The sequence below is a fragment of the Filicampus tigris genome, chromosome 21 (assembly GCF_054856515.1).
Source record: "Filicampus tigris isolate MCC_2025a chromosome 21, RoL_Ftig_1.0, whole genome shotgun sequence".
In the NCBI taxonomy this organism is placed as follows: Eukaryota; Metazoa; Chordata; class Actinopteri; order Syngnathiformes; family Syngnathidae; genus Filicampus; species Filicampus tigris.
Genome location: NC_141237.1, coordinates 13923974 through 13943852, shown reverse-complemented (window position 1 = coordinate 13943852; position 19879 = coordinate 13923974). Strand labels below are relative to the sequence as shown.

General features: G+C 42.1%; 1 long non-coding RNA gene and 1 pseudogene across 2 annotated transcripts; both read right to left on the bottom strand.

The window, feature by feature from the left end:
• Nucleotides 1-279: 279 nt before the first annotated feature.
• Nucleotides 280-18177, bottom strand: LOC147127716 (uncharacterized; annotated as a pseudogene). The gene is made up of 2 exons (XR_015084181.1): nucleotides 17741-18177; nucleotides 280-1347 (listed from the first exon to the last, which is right to left on the bottom strand). The product of XR_015084181.1 is annotated as an uncharacterized LOC147127716 (transcript).
• LOC147127717 (uncharacterized) lies at nucleotides 12680-14993 on the bottom strand. The gene is made up of 3 exons (XR_015084190.1): nucleotides 14680-14993; nucleotides 13213-13307; nucleotides 12680-13064 (listed from the first exon to the last, which is right to left on the bottom strand). It is a non-coding gene; the product is annotated as an uncharacterized LOC147127717 (long non-coding RNA).
• Nucleotides 18178-19879: the final 1702 nt, after the last annotated feature.

Below are 19879 nucleotides of genomic sequence, written 5' to 3'. Positions count from 1 at the left end.
TTCTTGTGTGTGTTTTTAAGCTTTCCTTCAGAGAGAAACTTTGGCCACAAATTGAGCAGGAAAAAGGTTTCTCACCGGTGTGTGTTCTTGTGTGTGTTTTTAAGGTTCCCTTCTGAGTGAATCTTTGGCCACAAACTGAGCAGGAAAAAGGTTTTTCACCAGTGTGTGTTCTTGTGTGTGTTTTTAAGGTTCCCTTCCGAGAGAATCTTTGGCTACAAACTGAGCAGGAAAAAGGTTTTTTTCCAGTGTGGCTTCTTGTGTGTCTTGTTAAGCTTTTCTTCTGAGAGAATCTTTGGCCACAAACTAAGCAGGAAAAAGGCTTCTCACCAGTGTGTGTTCTTGTATGTATGTTTAAGCTTGCCGTCACAGAGAATGTTTGGCCACAAATTGAGCAGGAAAAAGGTTTCTCACCAGTGTGTGTTCTAGAGTGTGTTTTTAAGGTTCCCTTCTGAGTGAATCTTTGGCCACAAACTGAGCAGGAAAAAGGTTTCTCACCAGTGTGGCTTCTTGTGTGTATTTTTAAGTAATCCTTCCGAGAGAATCTTTGGCCACAAACTGAGCAGGAAAAAGGTTTCTCACCTGTGTGTGTTCTTGTGTGTGTTTTTAAGTCTCCCTTCCGAGAGAATCTTTGGCCACAAACTGAGCAGGAAAAAGGTTTCTCACCAGTGTGGCTTATCGTGTGTGTTTTTAAGTCTCCCTTCCGAGAGAATCTTTGGCCACAAACTGAGCAGGAAAAAGGTTTCTCACCAGTGTGTGTTCTTGTGTGTGTTTTCAAGGTTCCCTTCTGAGTGAATCTTTGGCCACAAACTGAGCAGGAAAAAGATTTCTCACCTGTGTGTGTTCTTGTGTGTTGTTTCAAACTCTTCTCACAAGCAAATGTGCTCCCACAGTGAGAACATTTCCAGCTTTTGTTGTCATCACCTATAAACTCGTCATCATCACCAACGTCATCATCATCATCAGCACTCTCTGATAGTCTCGCTAAGAGGCCGTCTGCTTGCAATCCTCCACAGTGGTCACCATCACTTTCTGTTGTCATGTGTTGACATGAGCTGCTGCTTGGAGGCTGCGCCTCTCTGCTCACCTCACATTTATTTTGACCTTCATCTTCACTCTTCAAAGGGACACCAGTCGATGGCAGCTTGCACATCTCCTCCTCTTTAATGTAGTGGGGGTCTTCTCTCTCCTCTTTCATGTCAGGATGTTCCAACTCCTCCTCTTTTTTGATGCAAAGAGACATCTGCTCCTCTTCCTCTTTGAAATGGCGGACTTCCTCATCCTCCTCTTCCTCTTTAATGTGAGGGTGCTCTGGTCTCTGCCTCTCAGGACGAACATCTTGACTGATGTCTGCGAGACACAAGAAGTCAGATACACACGGTATTATGGTTTATCCATAGAATGAAGGTGATTAGGACAGCCAGATGAGTTATGATTACAACATACTATTTGACATTGACTTACTGATGCATTTTGGGGCGTTGCGATGACGGACGGCGAACACAGCTTCACAAAGACTTGGAGGCAGCGCCGGGCAAGTTACGCCACACTTTGTGAATGGATTGTGGATACTTGGGCTAAAATGTCTGCTTGCACTATTGTGCGAGCTTTCGCAAAAGCCGGCATCGTTTCTGAGGAGCCGCATTGCAACGTGACTGACTCGGACAATGAAGAAAGCGAACCTGCCGTGTTTAATGGAGAGCTTGCCCAGCTGTTTGTTTCAGATACTGAAGATGAGGACTTTGATGGATTTGTGGATGACAGTTAATCACTGGCAATTACGTGAGTACATTGTTATATGTTTCAATAAAAAACAAACCGAAGTCAGTTTTGCTCCCTCTGCTTTTTAAAAAACATACGTTAGCTGCTGCATAGCATATGCATAGCGACACAGCCTGTGATGTCTTGACTGCAGCAGTGAGCAGGCTACAAACATAGCACCCAAATGCCCTGGTACTCATCTCCGGTGACTTCAATCATGCCTCCCCTTCCTCCTCTCTGCCTTCATTCACACAGTATGTCACCTGCCACACCAGAGACAATAAAACACTGGACCTTTTCTATGCCAACACCAAGGAGGCATACACATCACTGCCCCTCCCCCCGCTGGGCAAAGCTGATCACAACCTGGTGGCTCTCCAGTCTGTGTACAAACCTCTGGTCCGCAGGCAGCCAGCTGTGACCCGCACGGTTCAGAGATGGTCTGGAGAGGCCGAGGAGGCCTTAAAGGACTGCTTCAGCACAACTGTGTGGGAAGTATTCAGCGATGCTCACGGGGAAGACATTAGTAGTCTAACGGACACTGTTACAGACTATATAAATTTCTGCATGGAGAACACCATACCCACCAGGACAGTAAGGTGTTTCTCCAACAACAAACCCTGGATCACACCAGACATAAAAGCTCTCCTGAAGGAGAAGAGGAGGGCTTTTGCGTCAGGCAACATAGAGGAGCGGAGGACTGTGCAGCGCCAGCTGAGGAGGAGGATCAGAGAGGGGAAAAGGTCCTACAGGAAGAGGATGGAGGAGCAGCTGCTGCAGAATAACGCCAGGGGAGTCTGGAGGGGCCTGAAGACCATCTCAGGCCACGGACAACCCAAGACCCGGACTGGGGGGGACCTGCAGTGGGCAAATGAGCTAAATCTCTTTTTCAATAGGTTCGATCAGATGCCTGCCTCCACTCCGTCTCTCCTGCTGCAGTCTCCACCTACTCCTCCTGCTGGGCGTGTCACCCCCTCCCCTCTTTTCTCCACAGTCTCCAGCTCCCAGCTACACCAGATAGCCACCACTCCTTCCTGTCCAGCCTTGGCCTTCACAACATCTCAGGTGAGGAACCAGCTGAAGAAGATGAAGGCGAGGAAGGCAGCGGGTCCAGATGGCATCAGCCCCCAGCTCCTCAAATCCTGCGCAGACCAGCTGTGTGGAATTGTCCAGCACATGTTCAACCTGAGCCTGAAGCTGGGCAGGGTCCCCCAGCTATGGAAAACATCCTGCCTGGTCCCGGTGCCAAAGACCCCCCACCCGAAGGAGCTCAACAGCTTCAGACCGGTGGCGCTGACGTCTCACCTGATGAAGACCCTGGAGAGACTGGTCCTTGTCCACCTGCGCCCCCTGGTGAGCTCCTCAATGGACCCACTCCAGTTCGCATACCAGCCTGGCATCAGTGTGGATGATGCCATCATCTACCTCCTCCACACTTCACTCTCCCACCTGGAGAAGGCGGGGAGCACTGTGAGGATCATGTTCTTTGATTTCTCCAGTGCTTTCAACACCATCCAGCCCACCCTACTGGGAGACAAGCTGGAGCGGGCGGGGGTGGCGCACCACCTCACCACATGGATCCAGGACTACCTCACAAACCGGCCACAGTATGTGAGGACACAGGACTGTGTGTCTGACGTGCTCCTCTGCAGCACGGGGGCCCCACAGGGAACTGTCTTGGCTCCCTTCCTGTTCACCCTCTACACCTCGGACTTCAACTACAACACCCCTACCTGTCACCTGCAGAAGTTCTCTGACGACTCTGCGATTGTCGGCCTCATCACAGGCGGAGATGATCGGGAGTACAGAGAACTTACTCAGGGTTTTGTGGACTGGTGCCAGCAGAACCGCCTCCTGATCAATGCGGGGAAATCCAAAGAAATGGTGGTGGATTTCGGTAGGCGCCAGCACTCTTCACCTGCACCAGTGAACATCCGGGGAACAGATGTTGAGAGAGTCTCAACTTACAAGTACCTGGGTGTTCATCTGAACAATAAACTGGACTGGTGCGACAACACAGACGCCCTCTATAGGAAGAGTCAGAGCAGACTCTTCCTACTCAGGAGACTGAGGTCTTTTGGGGTTCAGGGGACACTCCTCAGGAACTTTTATGACTCGGTGGTTGCATCGGTCATCTTCCAGGGAGTGGTCACCTGGGCAGGCGGCGTCTCGGCCCGGGACAAGAAGCGGCTGGACAAACTGGTCAAGAGGGCCGGCTCTGTCCTGGGCTGCTCCCTGGACTCTGTGGACTCGGTGGGGGACAGGAGGATGTTGGCCAAGCTGTCATCAATGCTGGGCAACCCGGACCACCCCCTCCAGGGCACCCTAACAGCACTCCACAGCACCTTCAGTGACAGACTGTTACACCCTCGCTGTGCAAAGGAGAGATTCCGCCGTTCCTTCTTGCCTGCTGCTGTCAGACTCTTTAACAAGAACATTGTGTAGTCTCTACAAACTGGCGGTCATTAGTGCAATTGTGCAGTCCTGCACCTGAGCTCGTATCGTGCAATACCCAATATTCCCCACTACTGTAATACCGTGCAATACTCAACATTCCCCACTACTGTTAGTCTAGTTTTATTTTTATCCAATGCTGTTCCTTACATTTCACTACAGCACTGCAGCACTGTCACTTAGAGTATTTTTTCCTCTGTACTATGTACAGGCCGAAATGAGTGTTCCTCATATTTTTTATGTAGATGTAGGTTGGTGTGTATATACATGTGTATATACACATGTTACTGCGTATATCTACATAGGTTTGATTCTAAATGTTTGCCGTCAATGTTATACATTAATGGCCACATTATGCCGCCGCCCCTGTGTGACCTATATCTTTGCTACTGTAACAATGAAAATTTCCCCACTGTGGGATCAATAAAGGCATTCTTATTCTTATTCTTATTCTTATTGTCGCTTTCATGTGAAAAACACTATCTTACCGGTATCCCAATTTTTTTCATTTACTTTTTTTTACCTGAATCATGTTTCACGTTATAAACATCACATTAAAGTCAAAATTAACAAAGTTTCCAAAATTGGAGATAAGTGTTTTTCACAGGACATCGTGTTTTTAGCGTGCATGCATGCTACCGTGTTTTAAGATATGTATGTTTTACCATGTGTAGCCCCGACTACTCAAAGATAGTGTTATTTTGATATCAAGTAAGTTGGACCAGATTCTAGATTCTCGAAGGCTACAATAGTGGTAAGGGCAGGTGTGCAAATGAAATAGCTGGAGACAGAATTGAGCAACAAAAATAAATGTATTAAATGTAAACAACAAAACTATTTACAACTTAACAGCCGGCATCTATATACATGTGGTACCATAGTTCACAATTGTAAAAAAAATAATACCAGAGTCCTACTGAGCTCAGTAATATTCAGTCTTTAAGTCAGTCAGTCAGTGTGCTCTTTTGTAGTCTTAGGTAGTCCTTGAAGAAGTGGTGTAATAGTGGTAGTTGGGTTTGTTACCACGTGATGTTTCTCAAAGGGTAGTGAAGAAGGTTTTCTTATGTCAGTTGGGGTTCTGGGCACAGGCTCGCCATCTCCATCGAATGATAATGAATCTTCTCAAATCTTCTTGTACAATGTCTGTACCAAGGTAAAAAACCTAGCCTGCATAACAATAATTGTATTATTGTATGTAGCTCATAAAAGTATTATCAATTTGCAGTCTTATCAGTCGCTATAGCTTCACAGTAGTTCTCAATTTCTCAAACACTGCATTCAAATATCACATTCGAAAAGTTATTCATATACATACATGCATGTTTTCCAAAATATCATTGTTACACATGAAACTAACCAATGCAATAACAATAACATATTTCTCAATGTATCTTCAATTCCTTATCAACCCTATGTTTTATGATTAACATGTATCAATCATTTGAATCAAGAAATAATTGTCTTACCAACGGGTAATTGAGTAATTCAATATTCCACTTTAAACTCACATTACATCAAAATGAGCATTCAACATCTAAATGTCATATAATTCACCAAAAACATATTTACATATTCATCCATCCATCCATTATCTGTACCGCTTCACAAGGGTCGCGGGGCGTGCTGGAGCCTATCCCAGCTGTCTTTGGGCAGTAGGCGGGAGACACCCTGAACTGGTTGCCAGCCAATCGCAGGGCACACAGAGACAAACATTTACATATTCATTTGTCAACCTAAACCTTGCTTTAGAAATACCTTTAAACAAGTACAATCAAGTTTCTTACAGCAAATAAGCAGTATATTAACACTCGCGATTAGCAATAGCTTAACGTTAGCTCCGCGTTAGCCTAGCATTATCATTTTTACGTCGTAGCACATTGCGACTCACCAAGACGACGTTCTAGTATGAACACGGTCGGACTGTCATGGACCCTCAGTCCCCGCTGGGACGAGAAAGAACGAGAAAACAAGGTGAACTCGAGACGGCGTCTCGAGTAGGCGGGACAACTTGACTTTGTCCAATTAGAAAGTCATTATCACCTAAGTGACATTAAGTAAGGTAGAAGATGCACACTTCCTCTTACCAAAATAAAAGTTTTTCAAAGTAAAATGGTGCATTGAAATAAAATATAACGTTTTCTCTACTGGGTTACACATGCATCTGCGCCCAATAATACAGTGCGCCTTATGTATGTGTTAAATACAGAAATGGCACTCGTAACTGAGACTGCGCCTTTTAATACGGTGCACCTTTTGACCGTGAAAATACGGTATATAGTTATTCAAGTCAAAAAAGTGCAGATAAAATGCACACTTGATGGGAACCGATCTATTTGTGAGGAAATCTAAAATGCAGCCGACCAAATGCGGATCTAGACCAAAGGAATACAAAAGCCTATCAGCTAGAACATGAGGCTGTATCGTGTTAAAAGCTGATGAGAAATCCATGAAAAGCAGTCTGACATGGTTCTTACTGCGCTGAAGGATATGGGGGAATTTATATTAGCCAATATGTTAGCTAGATGTTAGTCAAGTGATTATTGTATTGCATATGGATAATCATGGTTATCACATAGTTACTGCCATTAATGTTACACATTAATGGCTACATTATACCGCCGTCTCTGTGTGACCTATATCTTTGCTGCTGTAACACTGAAAATTTCCCCACTGTGGGATCAATAAAGGCCTTATCTTATCTTAGTATATTAGTGATACATGGATCAGATAGTAATTGTGTTATACATTTTTGGTAATGGCATTACACATTTATGGTCATCATACACAATTAGCTACATATCTTTACACATAAGCAGTCATAAAGACAGAAAACTCTTTGTGTCTTGTGTAAGCTCACAGACACGCACACACACGTACACTCACACACGCCAACAGGCATTCATTGTTATGCACACTTATCTGCACACACAAAAACACACACACAAGCTTGTGGAGGGAACTGTGGCCTCGAGTTGCTTGGCTAAGTCCTTTGGACTCTGGAGCCGCCAATCGGGGGCAGGACTCGAAGCGCCAAGATGACCGGAGACTTGGGAGTGATAAAAACCACGAAGGGAGAAGATTTCTATGTTGTGTGTTATGCATTGATTTGTGGGCGCGCCCTTACTCTATATGTTACGGTACTATGGTACTACTGATTTAATGTTATGTTACGCGATGATGTCACAACGCTCGCGCAAGTGGAGCGGAGCACAAGTTTTGTATTGAGTTGAGTTGAAGAAGAGGTTAAAAATACACGCCAGTTTGGAGGCTGAAACGACGACGACCCTGTTCCACTTATTCTGCACTACGCAGAGACGATTTTGAATCACCGCTCCACCTGATCTTTTTATTGCACAGCACTTTGAGTTGCATTTTTGTGTATGAAAAGTGCCATACATTGGTACCCCTACTTACGAACGTCTCTTCATACGAATTTTTCAAGTTGCGAAACACCTCAACAGGAAAATATTGCCGCTTGTTACGAAAGAAATCTCAAGATACGAAAGGTAAAAATACAGTATGGGCTTCCACTCGTAGCTCCGGAGTTTCCTGAACGCAACATACTCATAGCTGCTCTGCCATTGGCTAGCCTAGCATCTTCCTGGCATCCCATTGGCAAAGAAAAAAAACACTTCTGAGGGAGAACTTGAACCAAAGAGGGCAAAAAGCGACGAGGACAGCAATTAAAAGGTAAACGACCATCATGTTTATTCTTTATTCTTAGTTTTTTTTACATCATGCACAACTCTCATTTATTGTGAAATAATCTAGCTGTAACATGTAGTTGTTACATGTTTTGATGCATTTTTATGCTTTATCAAACATTTATGTCTGAATATTGGGGGGCTTGGAACGGATTATGGCATTTCCATGGAAAACACGTCTCTACTTACAAAATTTTCTACTTGAGATACTTGTTAGCTAGCAAATCAGCGCTCGGAGCACAAACGGGGAGTGACAAATGCGGATAAACAGTGAGCAGCACGCCTTTGCTGCCTTAATCTTCTTACAAGTACAAGGACAAGGTTTGACAATTTAAGTATTTCACGATACCATGTCAAGAACGTGAGGGTTTACCCCGCATGGGAGTTCATCATGAGCGAAAAATATAGCTAAATGCATTGTTTACGTTTTTATAATCCATGAAAAAAGTTGTCATGTTCTATTTTATCAATACATTTGGGAGAAATTAGGAAATAAGTGACTCTATGAATAACGCCCCTTGTTAATGAGCAGAATGGCCGCGCCCCCTACCGTTCTATCCTTGTTCGGCCAGAGTCACGCGAGGGACCGATTCCAAACCCTCCATTGGAAATCATTGTACTTACATTGCTTATAACGTCCAAAAACGGTGATCAATTGGCACCAAAATTTATGTGGACATCTCTACTAATGCCCACTTCAACATATCAAAAGGATTAACCTCTCCGTGGCTGATTTATATGAGAATGAGGAAATGTGGAAGTCAGCAGAGCTACATAGGCTGGAACGCACTGCTTCCTTGCTTAAAAAAAACAAAAAAAAAACACTGCTTCTTTGCTGATCATGGTTAGGACGGGCGAGGCATTAAACACCAGTCAGGATATTTACAGACTGAAATGGAAATGAGACGTGCACATTTATTTGGATGAGGAATGCCCCAGATTTTCGTTTTACAACGGTAAAAATGGCACGTTCCAATGCGGCCACACTCTTGGCTGTGCAGTCAGCCTCGCTGGAACTTTTTGTTCGCTGTTCGATGAGGGCTTTTGTCACTCTCAAGCCGCTTCACTCGGGCAGAAGGGGGCTGCAAGCAAAAAGCAGGGACACTGCGCGCGACTGCTTGCAAGGCGACATGAAGACACAGGCTCTTCTTCACCTCCACACGCTGGGCGGACAGTAAGGATCTCATGTTGTTGTGTCAACCCTTTTAGTGTTAACGGACTGAAGCTAGTTGCTGCTATTAGCCGTCCCAATCCTACCTTTAACCGGGGAGGGAAGCGGGGGGCTCCAATCTGCCTGCTGCTGCTGCAAGCGCGGTCTCCCTCCTGAGAGCTGACACTAGTTTAGCGTCGCTAAATGTCTGAAATATACCCAGTCGGGGTTGGTGTGCGCATTCATGCTCTTGTCCGCTTCAGCTTGTGAAAGTGGAGGAGCAATCGCCACGGTATTTTTGATTTTGTGGAGGTGATCATGATGAGATTGCGTTTTATGTCAATAAATCCAAACTATTGTGCAGAACACTTATGCTTTCACAGTTTGAAGTGGACAAGAGTAGTAATGTGCATTTGCATTTTGGTGGCGATCTGTCACCGTTTTAGACAACAGAACTGACAAAGCGAGCAATATTACCAAGCATGCCTTCCTCGCGTGACGTAGACCGCTGAGACCAAAACCATAAAAAGGGGCATGGAAATTCGTCGTAAACCTAATCACAAAAAAAGACCTTAAATCACTACAGTCTTTTGAGGTGGGAATTTTAGTACTAATGTCGTTTTTACATGCAAACCTATTATATAAGTGCCAGTGTTAAGCTCACCCAAGTGTCCTTTTAAGGTTAAATAAAAAACAATTAAAGTGTTTAGTTTAGTTTTATTTAGCACAGTGCTTTTCCTTAATCTTACTCACTTGATTTCACTCTCCTCTACATTAAAAAAAAGGATCGGTGCCCAAAAAAGTGAAATGTTTACAAGTATTTTTTTATTTGTAAAATGGCCCGAGATGGCTAAAAACTTATTCCACAAACGCAGTATTAATCAGATTGCCTTGTGTCAACTAGTGGGCCTGCATACATGTTCAAATGTTTTAGTGTTTAAAGTTTTTAAGCTTGTTGGGATTCATCTGGCAGGATGGAGCCCACCTTAAAGGCTCATTGTCTTAATTGTTGTATTTGAAGTAGTGTTGTTCCGATACCGATACTGGTATCGGCAAGTATTCCGATACCGCATTAAAATGCTGGTATCGGCATCAGCGAGTACGAACAAATGAAGCGCAGATGCTGGTTATTGGTATCATTCTTTGAATACAGCGTGCATATTTGAGAGCCGCACGCCGGAGGGAAACAGAAGCGCCTTATCCAAATGCACATGCATGTTAATATCTAGCCCATATCGCAATCTCACCAGCACGAAGAGCTATGGAAATAGGCTGTTTATTCAACACACAGATTCTGTGTGTATATGTTACAGTATGTGCAATTAATCGAAATTCAATTATATTTTCGATTATTACACTCCACAATTACAAAATTGGCATAATCGTAAAAAAACGATTATTAATACTAATTTTGAGTTATTTTGAAGCATGCGCTCACGAGTTACTCCGCCGCGCCGCCCTCTCCAAGCTAGCTAGCTAGCCAGCCAGCCAGCCAGCCCGCACCCCGCAAGTCACACTGCACACGCTCCTACTCAACGTTTTAACAGAGTAACAGACCTAAAAATGGCACACGAACCGCCAGAGGAACAGCTTGTAAACAAGCAAGGCAAGGCAAATCGCTTATTTGGTTACATTTTGGGTTCGCCGTGGAAGACGGTGAGCAAAGATGTATAAAGTGCAAGTTGTCTCTGCATCCACCGGCAACACAACGAATCTATTCAACCATCGTTTGGTTTACGATGATGTTATGATACACCAAAGCAAGAAAACACAGAGTCAGATTTGGCGTCGTGCGCAACGTTGAAACACAATGTACGCAGCAACCCCCATCCATCAACATCAGAGAGACACTAAAAGATAACAGAATCTATTGCCCGGACAAGCCTTCCAAATGGTTAGGGCACAGACTCCACTTCGCAATCGGCACGAGGGATTTATTTTAAATAACATATCTTATGCAAATATACACTACTTTTACTAGCAGAAAAATAGAAACCATGCTAAGCATTATTGTGACTTAAGTTACATTTCTTGTGTAGTCTATAATATGAAGTCAACATTTTTGTGTTTATTTTTGTTTCAAATTGCTTCAAATGCAATTTGCAAACATATTATTGGTCATTATATTGTAATACAGTTTATATATGGCCTACTGTAATTTATAAGTATTGTATAGATTACTAGTATGTAACAGTCAACATTTAAATTAGTTTGACCCAATCAGCATATTCAATTTATCATTTATCAGAAGCAAATTACTTAAATATTACTTTAAAAACAAAACAAAAAGGCTCCAGACAAAGGTCTAAATGTATGGATGAATAGCATATCTGTTATTCTGTCAAAATTGGAATTTTACTCAAAGCAGTTCACTACTTTGGCAATTTATAAGTGCATAGCAAGTTAACTCCAATGCTCTGTTTGTTTATACAAAGAAACCATACTTTAATTTATAAATTTGCACTTTTTAATTTTTTAAAAATAATTTAATAAATATTGTTAGGTCCAAAATTAACTTAAATTATAGTGTTTCAAAGAATTTTGTCTTAATATTTTTTATATGTTTAAACCTGTTCTTGTTTTGTAGCAAAAAATAATCGTTTGAGTAATCGTGATTTCAATTATTACCAAAATAATCGTGATTAATATTTTTTTCATAACCGAGCAGCCCTATTACAACAGATACTTCACAAGTGATGATTTAAATCTGAATAATTTTACATTCAAGGGAGTATGCATTTCTTTGGAATTACAAGAAAAATAGTGCTTATATTTGGATTTTTCAAATGGCAATGCATCGGTGCAGCATCAGCATCGGCCAGTATCGGCCAGCCAGGTAGCGAAATCGGTATCGGGGCCCAAAAAGTGGTATCGGAACAACACTAATCTGAAGTATAACCTGAATGGCCACCCACAGATGCTATCCTTACAGTCCTTTTTCCTTTCCAAGATGAAGTTATTCAATGCTGAACTGATTTTATTTCCATATGGGTACAGAATTTAAAGCTCTTTCTATTTTCACAAAACATCTGTGAAGCTCCATTTTCAGAGAAAATGTGGTCAGTTATATGCTAGATTTGGTGTAAGTGACAACGTATTACTTGTGAACAGTTTCTGCACTCAAATCAACCATTAATGCGGAGACAAAAGTTTCAAGTGGGCTCAGCTGTACTTTTCACAGGTATCTGAACTTAGTGTATGGCACACGATTTTTACAAATTTTAATGTTGTATTCAACACTAAAAATAAAATATCGTCGCAATGAACGTTTTCTCAAATTGGACAAGCCTTGATACTCATTAACTGAGTATTTAATGGATTTAGCATTACGCTTTGAAATCTTCCGGGGTGGCGAAATCGTGAAGAAGACATGACGTCATCGTCACGTCTCTAACTTGATGGCTGTGAAGTGTGCCCGTCGTGGTTTTCGTCTGATTAATTTCGATTCTCCTTTAATTTAACAATAAAACGGAGCGACAAATACTTACCGACAGCTTGTCAATGCCATCTTCAAAGTGTCAAGACGCCGCCGCTGGGCAAGTGACGTCATGCACGCACTCAGATGGCCAGCGGGCTGACCCAGCTCCCAAAAAAAAATCGGGTTTTCTGCATCTTTTTCGAGGCCTTTTCATTTTTATTTTTTACCAAAGTAATCATTGCAATCTTATTATTCGTACTTGTACTCCTTCTTTAAAAAAGGTTTTGGAGGTCATTTTTTTCCGTGTCCCATAGATTTTAAAGATCAACACAAAACTGAAGTCTTTCTGATCAATTTACACATATTCAGATTTCATGAAATGGCTCACAAAATTGAACAGCAGCAAAGTAAATATCACTGCCAAAAGACTGAAATGATACTCTTGGGGTCATCTGCATCTCTTGAAAAACGTCAGTTGTCCATCAGTCTGTGGGCATGCTGTGTGTGGAACAACAATTGCTCATGTTGTCATCACAAGGAAGTCAACTGTTTTCCCACTCAATGTAAGGAATATTCATGCCTATAAACACAGAGAATTTTAACAGCAGACAGAATTTTAAATTGTAGCTGGTTGACTAAGTCGTCTTAATGTGCAACGTGTCAAGTAACAATTATTACCGGTACTCAATTTTACGAACACAAAGGGCAAGTAGAGTAAACAAACTCACCGCGGCATCATCAGTTGCGTTGGGGGAGACATGGTACGACCTCTTCCGTGTCGGAGTCACATGACCAGCGAAGTTAAACATCGATAAATGTGGCTCTGAATTAAAAAAAAAAAGTATTGTTAGCCGCATATAGTGAATGTTGAAAAGAAAATGAATTAGTGTTACCCTCGTCTTTTTGATCAAATCAATACTATTACTGTTCTTGAGACATGACACGAGCCATCTTGTTGCTGCTACTACTATTAAAAAAAAAGACCTTGAAAGTTTTTTAAACACTACAATGTCCTTGTTTTTTTTGTGTTACGTGAGACTACTTAAATTAATCAATAAAAACAGAGCAACCAATTTAGCAAGAGCTATTAACAGTATCCATACAATACATACATTTTTGTCGACGTGTTGAATTGTGGGTGCAGATGACTAAAGTACAGTATGGTTACAGATAGGGCTGCTCGATTAAGCGATTTTGAACCGAAACCGAAATTTCTGGATAAAACGATGTTAAAAACGTTCAAATCGGCACGTTCGATTGTTTTTTATTTTTGGTGTATCCAAGTCACCGTAGTTTCCTCTGCATTTCCGCTTCCTCCCACGAGCGCGCAGTCCGGAAAAACTACAACAACACCCCGGCGCTACTGGCGATTCTGCTATTTGCTCAGGCAAGTGAGCGTTTAGTTAATAAATCGGGCAAATATAGATCTGTAGTGTGGTGTGTGCCCCGCATGTACAATACAACCCATGAGCAAGTAACTCAACATCTGAAAGGCGTCACTTTTTTTCTCCTCTACAACGGACCTCTGGTTATGACTATGCATCTGTACTTAAGCTTGACAGTGCATTGTATTATTGAGTGACAATTTTGCACTAATCATTGATTTATGTTTAAGTAAGACCAGGGAGAAAGGTGAAAGGCTAGTCACTAGCTGGTTGGCAAAATGACTTGCTGACAGACTGTTTGGTTTACAGACTTGACTGTCTACCTTCTCCCATGTTGATGATTTCGTTTCAGATGGTATATGCACTTTCTTCTTTCATTATTGGTTTAATTAAGAACAGATCTGAAATCTATTGTGTAAGTAAAATGCTGTTAATCCCAATGGATTGTTCTGTGTGTATTAAGTTAAATTGACTGGCATTTTGAGTTCAAAGAAAGAAAAATTAAGATTAAATAAAAGACATTCAAAATACTTCATTTTTTCATTATTTTTTATTTTACAAAGAAATCGTAATCGTAAAATCGGGTTTGAGACTAAATAATCGGGATTTTCCTGTTAGGCAAAATCGAACAGCCCTAGTTACAGATATGACTCAACGTTGAAAACAGAGCTATATTAGCCACGTACTAATGCTAACAGTGAAACGCGTCATTAGATTGCAATCTATAGCCGTAAGTCTGTGAGTCCAAAGCTATTATTTGACAAATTACAAATTACAAAACAAATATGATTAATAAATTGCTGACTTTACCTGCTGTGAAGATGCTCTCCTGAGCTGCTAGAAGCGCCGTCCGATCCGCTCGCGTTCGCCTCTTTGTTTTGTTCTCTACGCATGCGCAGGTGGAGGAATCACGGCTTGATGAGCTCCCCCCTTGGCACCTGTCTGTGGCCTGTGTGACGTCATCCTAATTTGCTTGTTGTGTTGTTGATTCGTCCTCTCACAAAAGTGATTCGTATCCTCAGCTGGCAATTCGTAAGTAGTGAACATTCGTAGTCTTAGAAGCGATTTTTCCTTATTAAGTTACTTACAGCAGAAATCAACCCAAACAACAAGAATATGTTCCCAGCAGGCCCACTAGTTGAAACACAGCATTCTGATTAATTTTGCGTTTGTGCAATACAAGTTGAGCAGCAAAATTCACTCGTTTTTAGCCATCTGCGGTGCAGCCATTTTGTCTTCTGTCGATTGAAATTGACATCACATCTGCTCACAACGATCAACCACGGCTGACCTGTTTTCTGAATCTGAGCCGTGATTGGTCGCTGTGAGCAGTTGTGAGGTCATTTTCAGTCGACAGAAGACAAAATGGCCGCCCCAGAGATGGCTAAAAGCGAGTGGATTAACATTTATTCCACAAACGAAAATTTATCAGAATGCTGTGTTTCAACTAGTGGGCTTGCATAACACATATTCTTGAAAAAAATATGTTTGGATTGACTTCCGCTTTAAGTCAATTTCTTCCATTTGCTCAGGATCTAATTATTTACAACGGGTAAAATAAATGGTCTTCCATACTGAATTTCAAACGAACTTAACTGTTCTGCTCCTTTCATAATTCTGTCATCTGTCATGTCAGCTTCCACACCGCTTATCCTGTACAGGGTCGCTGGGAGGCGCTGGAGCCTAACCCAGCTGACTATGGGCGAAAGGCGAACTACATCCTGAACTGGTCGCCAGCCAGTCGCAGGACACACACACAGACACAGTCACTGAGTGGGAACCGATCCCACGCTGCACGCATACAACTCAGACGAGTGTACCACTACAGGTGTCCAAACTCGGTCCTCAAGGGCCTGTGTCCTGCCTGTTTTCCAGCTCTCCTTGCTGCAACACACCTGATTTAAATGATCAGCTCATCAGCAGGCTCTGAAGAAGCTTGATAACGATCATGATCTCTTGAATCAGGTGCGTTGCAGCAGGGATAGATGGAAAACAGGCAGGACACTGGCCCTTGAGGACCGAGTTTGGACACCCCTGCACTACACCATCAGCGACCCTTTCATAATTCTCTTTTACATTTTTTTGAACAGCGCCATTCGTTCTTTTCACCAGCTGTGCACTTTGTGGATGTTATGAACAACGATGCTTTCACTGGATAACTAACGTTTGTCCTGTTTTCTTAACAATATTTACAAAATGACTTGCATTATTACTCCAACTTATTTGTGGTATGCCATAATGACATATTTACACAACGTCTTTGCCACAGTAATAGCATCGGAGTGTTTAGCTGGAACAATATCAACCCATTGTGAAAACACAATAATTAGCATTAGGCAATATTAGTATTGTTCCTATTTTGTTCAGTCGAATAAAATCCCTTTGCACCACCTACTGTGCTTGTAGAATTTGACATTGCCTTATGAATTATGTTTTATACAAGTCACACATGCTCGACATCGATATGCAGTAAAGTGATGTTCCACCATCTGCCTCCCCCCCAGTAGAGACGTGACGTGGCAAGGCCAGGATGGGTTCACCGTCTTTACTACATATGATTCGTCATTTCTCATTATTACTTTATTTTTCCAAACGGTTTACTCACTTTCCAATGCACTATTTTGCATCTCTTTCAGTATTGTGTCGTTGAGTGGTTTGTTTTAATCTGTTAATTGGTCTACTGAAAATGCCAACAGCTGCTTCTTTTGCTTCTTTGTGTGTGTTTTTTTTTCTCATCACTGTTCTACATGCTCATGAATCATACAAAAATGTAACTTTTCCTTGTTACTTTTAAAACAACTCCAGGTTTCGTCCTTGAACGTAGATAAACTTCTGCTATTTCCTTATCTAATTTTTCCTCTGTCTTTGTACTTTTTGTTTTGAGTTTCTCTTTTCGTTTCCTGTCTTTTTTATAATTGATTCTTGCAACGCGGCTACTTTTTGTGTATCTATTAAAGCAGTGTTCAGCTATCCATGTGTCTAAATATTGGATATTATCAGGATCCTGTTTTTCAACAAACTTCCAATCCTCACACTGCAACCTGAGTTTAATTTTACTCCATATCTTCCCCAATTTATAGAGAATTTAGTCCAATTTGTTAACACCTAGGGTGTTCTATAAACTGGTTTCTTATCAGTAGGACAGCAACTCAAATTTTCTGTTGTGGTAATTCTTACTTCAACCTTTTCAAGTGCATAATTCTTGCTTCTGCATCCACACCAGTCTGCTGCAGTCTTACAATCCTACCACATTATATAGAATAAGATACCTTGTGCTATTATTAATTTCCAATCACATTGTCCACTCACACACTTCACACAGGGGTTTCACGAACGATTTGCGCAAACATACACACACAGAATTTAAGGGTACATAGGACTCCGCCATCCTTTCTCTTTAACTGTTTTTTCGTTTCGTTCTTATTTTGTCCTGCAGGTTCGTTAGCTTTTGAGTTAAGATGGCCAGCAAAGTCATATTGTGTTTTAGGTTGAAGTGTTTTATTTTGGAGCGACAATGACGCTCCACAAATGTCTAGTCTTTACATGGTATCCTTTGGGATCATTATTTTAATCACTGATTTTACTGTTAGATTTCCCCATTCTTTTAATGTATCTTAAAACAGGGTGACAATCAACACAGTGCGTGGCAATCTTCAAGCTTCTACCACAAGTGGCGCAGGATTTATGCCTATGATTTCATAAAACAATTCACTCACAGATTTTTGATTCTTACTCACAAGAAAACATTTCACACCCACAATTTTGATTCGTACTCACACCAAAAGAAATTACATATTTGATTCGTACTCACGGAAAAAAATCAAAACCTCACAATTTTGATTTGTACTCATAGTGAAAGAAGTGACCAAACCTGCTCTGTGGGGAACGATTCTTGGCCGCATTCTGCTAATGACGTCCAATTGTTGACGTTGTCGCTCGTTGGCCTCTTTTGCTCCAAAAAGTTCCTCCTCGTACTCTGCTGTCCTTCTTGCGCACATTTTCACACGACAATCACCACAACACTTGCAGCTCAAACTTGATCTCTGCCGAGCGATGTTGATCACAAACGCGTCTCTTTGTTAGCAGCTAGCGACCTAAGCCACACTTAGCTAAGCTAGGCCAAGAAGCGCCAACGTGTACCGAGACGACTTTAATCGAACAAAAAGATTTAGTGCAAGATACTATTCTCGAGAAAAGTAGTGATCAACGTCCTGTGTTGAGTACGTATGAGTACATCTGAGAAAAAAAAATCTGGAAAATACAATCAAGCGTGTGGATCCTGGAGAGGCACGTTCGTTCGTTAGTCAGTGTCAGTGTGTGTGCGTGCGTGCGTGCGTGCGTGCGTGCGTGCGCGGGAGGGGGGGAATAGGGGGGGGGGGGGGGCTATGCGTACCAGAGGGGTCTGATTGCAGACCGTAGACCACGGAACGTAACGCCCCTTCCCGCCAGGGCCCCGAGGGGCCGGGGAGGGGTACTGTCAGACCGGAAGAGTACTGTCAGACCAGAACTGGTGGTGGTAAAGATTTTCAAATAAAAGCGTTTACATTTTTGACAGGAAGTGGTGGTAGTAAAGATTTGAAAATAAAAGTAATGAAAATAAAAGCGATGAAAATAAAAACGATTACATTTTCACACCAACTTGTAAAACGCGCATTAACGCCGCTTACTATTGGCACTCCCCCCCGACGCACACATACTTTTGTGACGATCAGGCAGAGTAACAGTAACATGATTATGTTTAAAACTTATAGTTACTCCATAGGCTGGTAGACATCTGCTCCTGAGATCAGTGCGACCAAAACCCTTCAGTTGGATTCCTCTGACTTGATACTACGTCAAGTACCTTGAAGAAGGTCCAGAACCAGAATTTTGATGGTCAGAACCAGAATTTTATAACCTTTGGCTACTTTTAACTAGTGTAGAAATTTAGAAAAGCCTTTGTAACATGGACGTGAGCACGTTGTACTGTTTGTACTTAAAATACTCAATATTTCTACTTATACTTAGAATTTCTAAAATGTCATATCATGGTGTTGCATCATAAGAAACTTGTAATAATATTTATATACAATGTCCTATAATATTTATATACCTGTATCAGAATGTTATGACCAGGAGCTGTTTGTAATATTCATGTTATAGTTGTTAAATATCTACATTAGGGGTCACCAACTCCGGTCCTCGAGGGCACCTGTCCTGCAGGTTTTCAATATCTCCCTGCTGTAACACACCTGTTAAAATGATCAGGATCGTTATCAGGCTTCTCAAGAGCTTGCTGATGCGCTGATCATTTTAACAGGTGTGTTACAGCATGCGCTGATCATTTTAACAGGTGTGTTACAGCAGGGAGAGATTGAAAACCTGCAGGACAGGTGCCCTCGAGGACCGGAGTTGGTGACCCCTGATCTACATATTTAGAAAGACTCAGCATTCTATAATTGTAGTAATCATAGTTTATCTATTGTTATTTATGTATTTTTTCAATACAGTACAGAATATAAGAGGAAAAGTAGGATCTTATGTAAGAGGTAGGACTAGACATTCGTTTGTACTTCCTCATACATGCATACACAATATCTAGGTGTACACCTGTATAGCAAACTGGATTGGTCGGAACATGCAACTGCAGCGTACAAAAAGGGACAAAGCAGACTTTTCTTTCTTAGAAAGTTCAAATGTTTTGATGTCTGCAATGAGATGCTGTTCCTTTCTTATCAGTCCATTGTGGCCAGTGCCGTATTTTTTGCTGTGGTCCGCTGGGGGAATAGCATGAAAGGAGGGGAATCGTCTCGATAAGATGGTCAGGAGGTGTGTGTCAGTGTTGGGCAGGAATGTGGACTCTGTAGGAGAATTGGTGGAGAGCGGAATGAGGAGCATGATGAAATCCATCCTCAGTAATAGCAGCCATCCTCTGCATGACACTGTGGCCGCTCAGAGAAGCAGTCGCAGTGACAGATTTCTCTCCATGTGGTGTAGAACTGAAAGATTTAAGAGGTCCTTTGTACCGGCC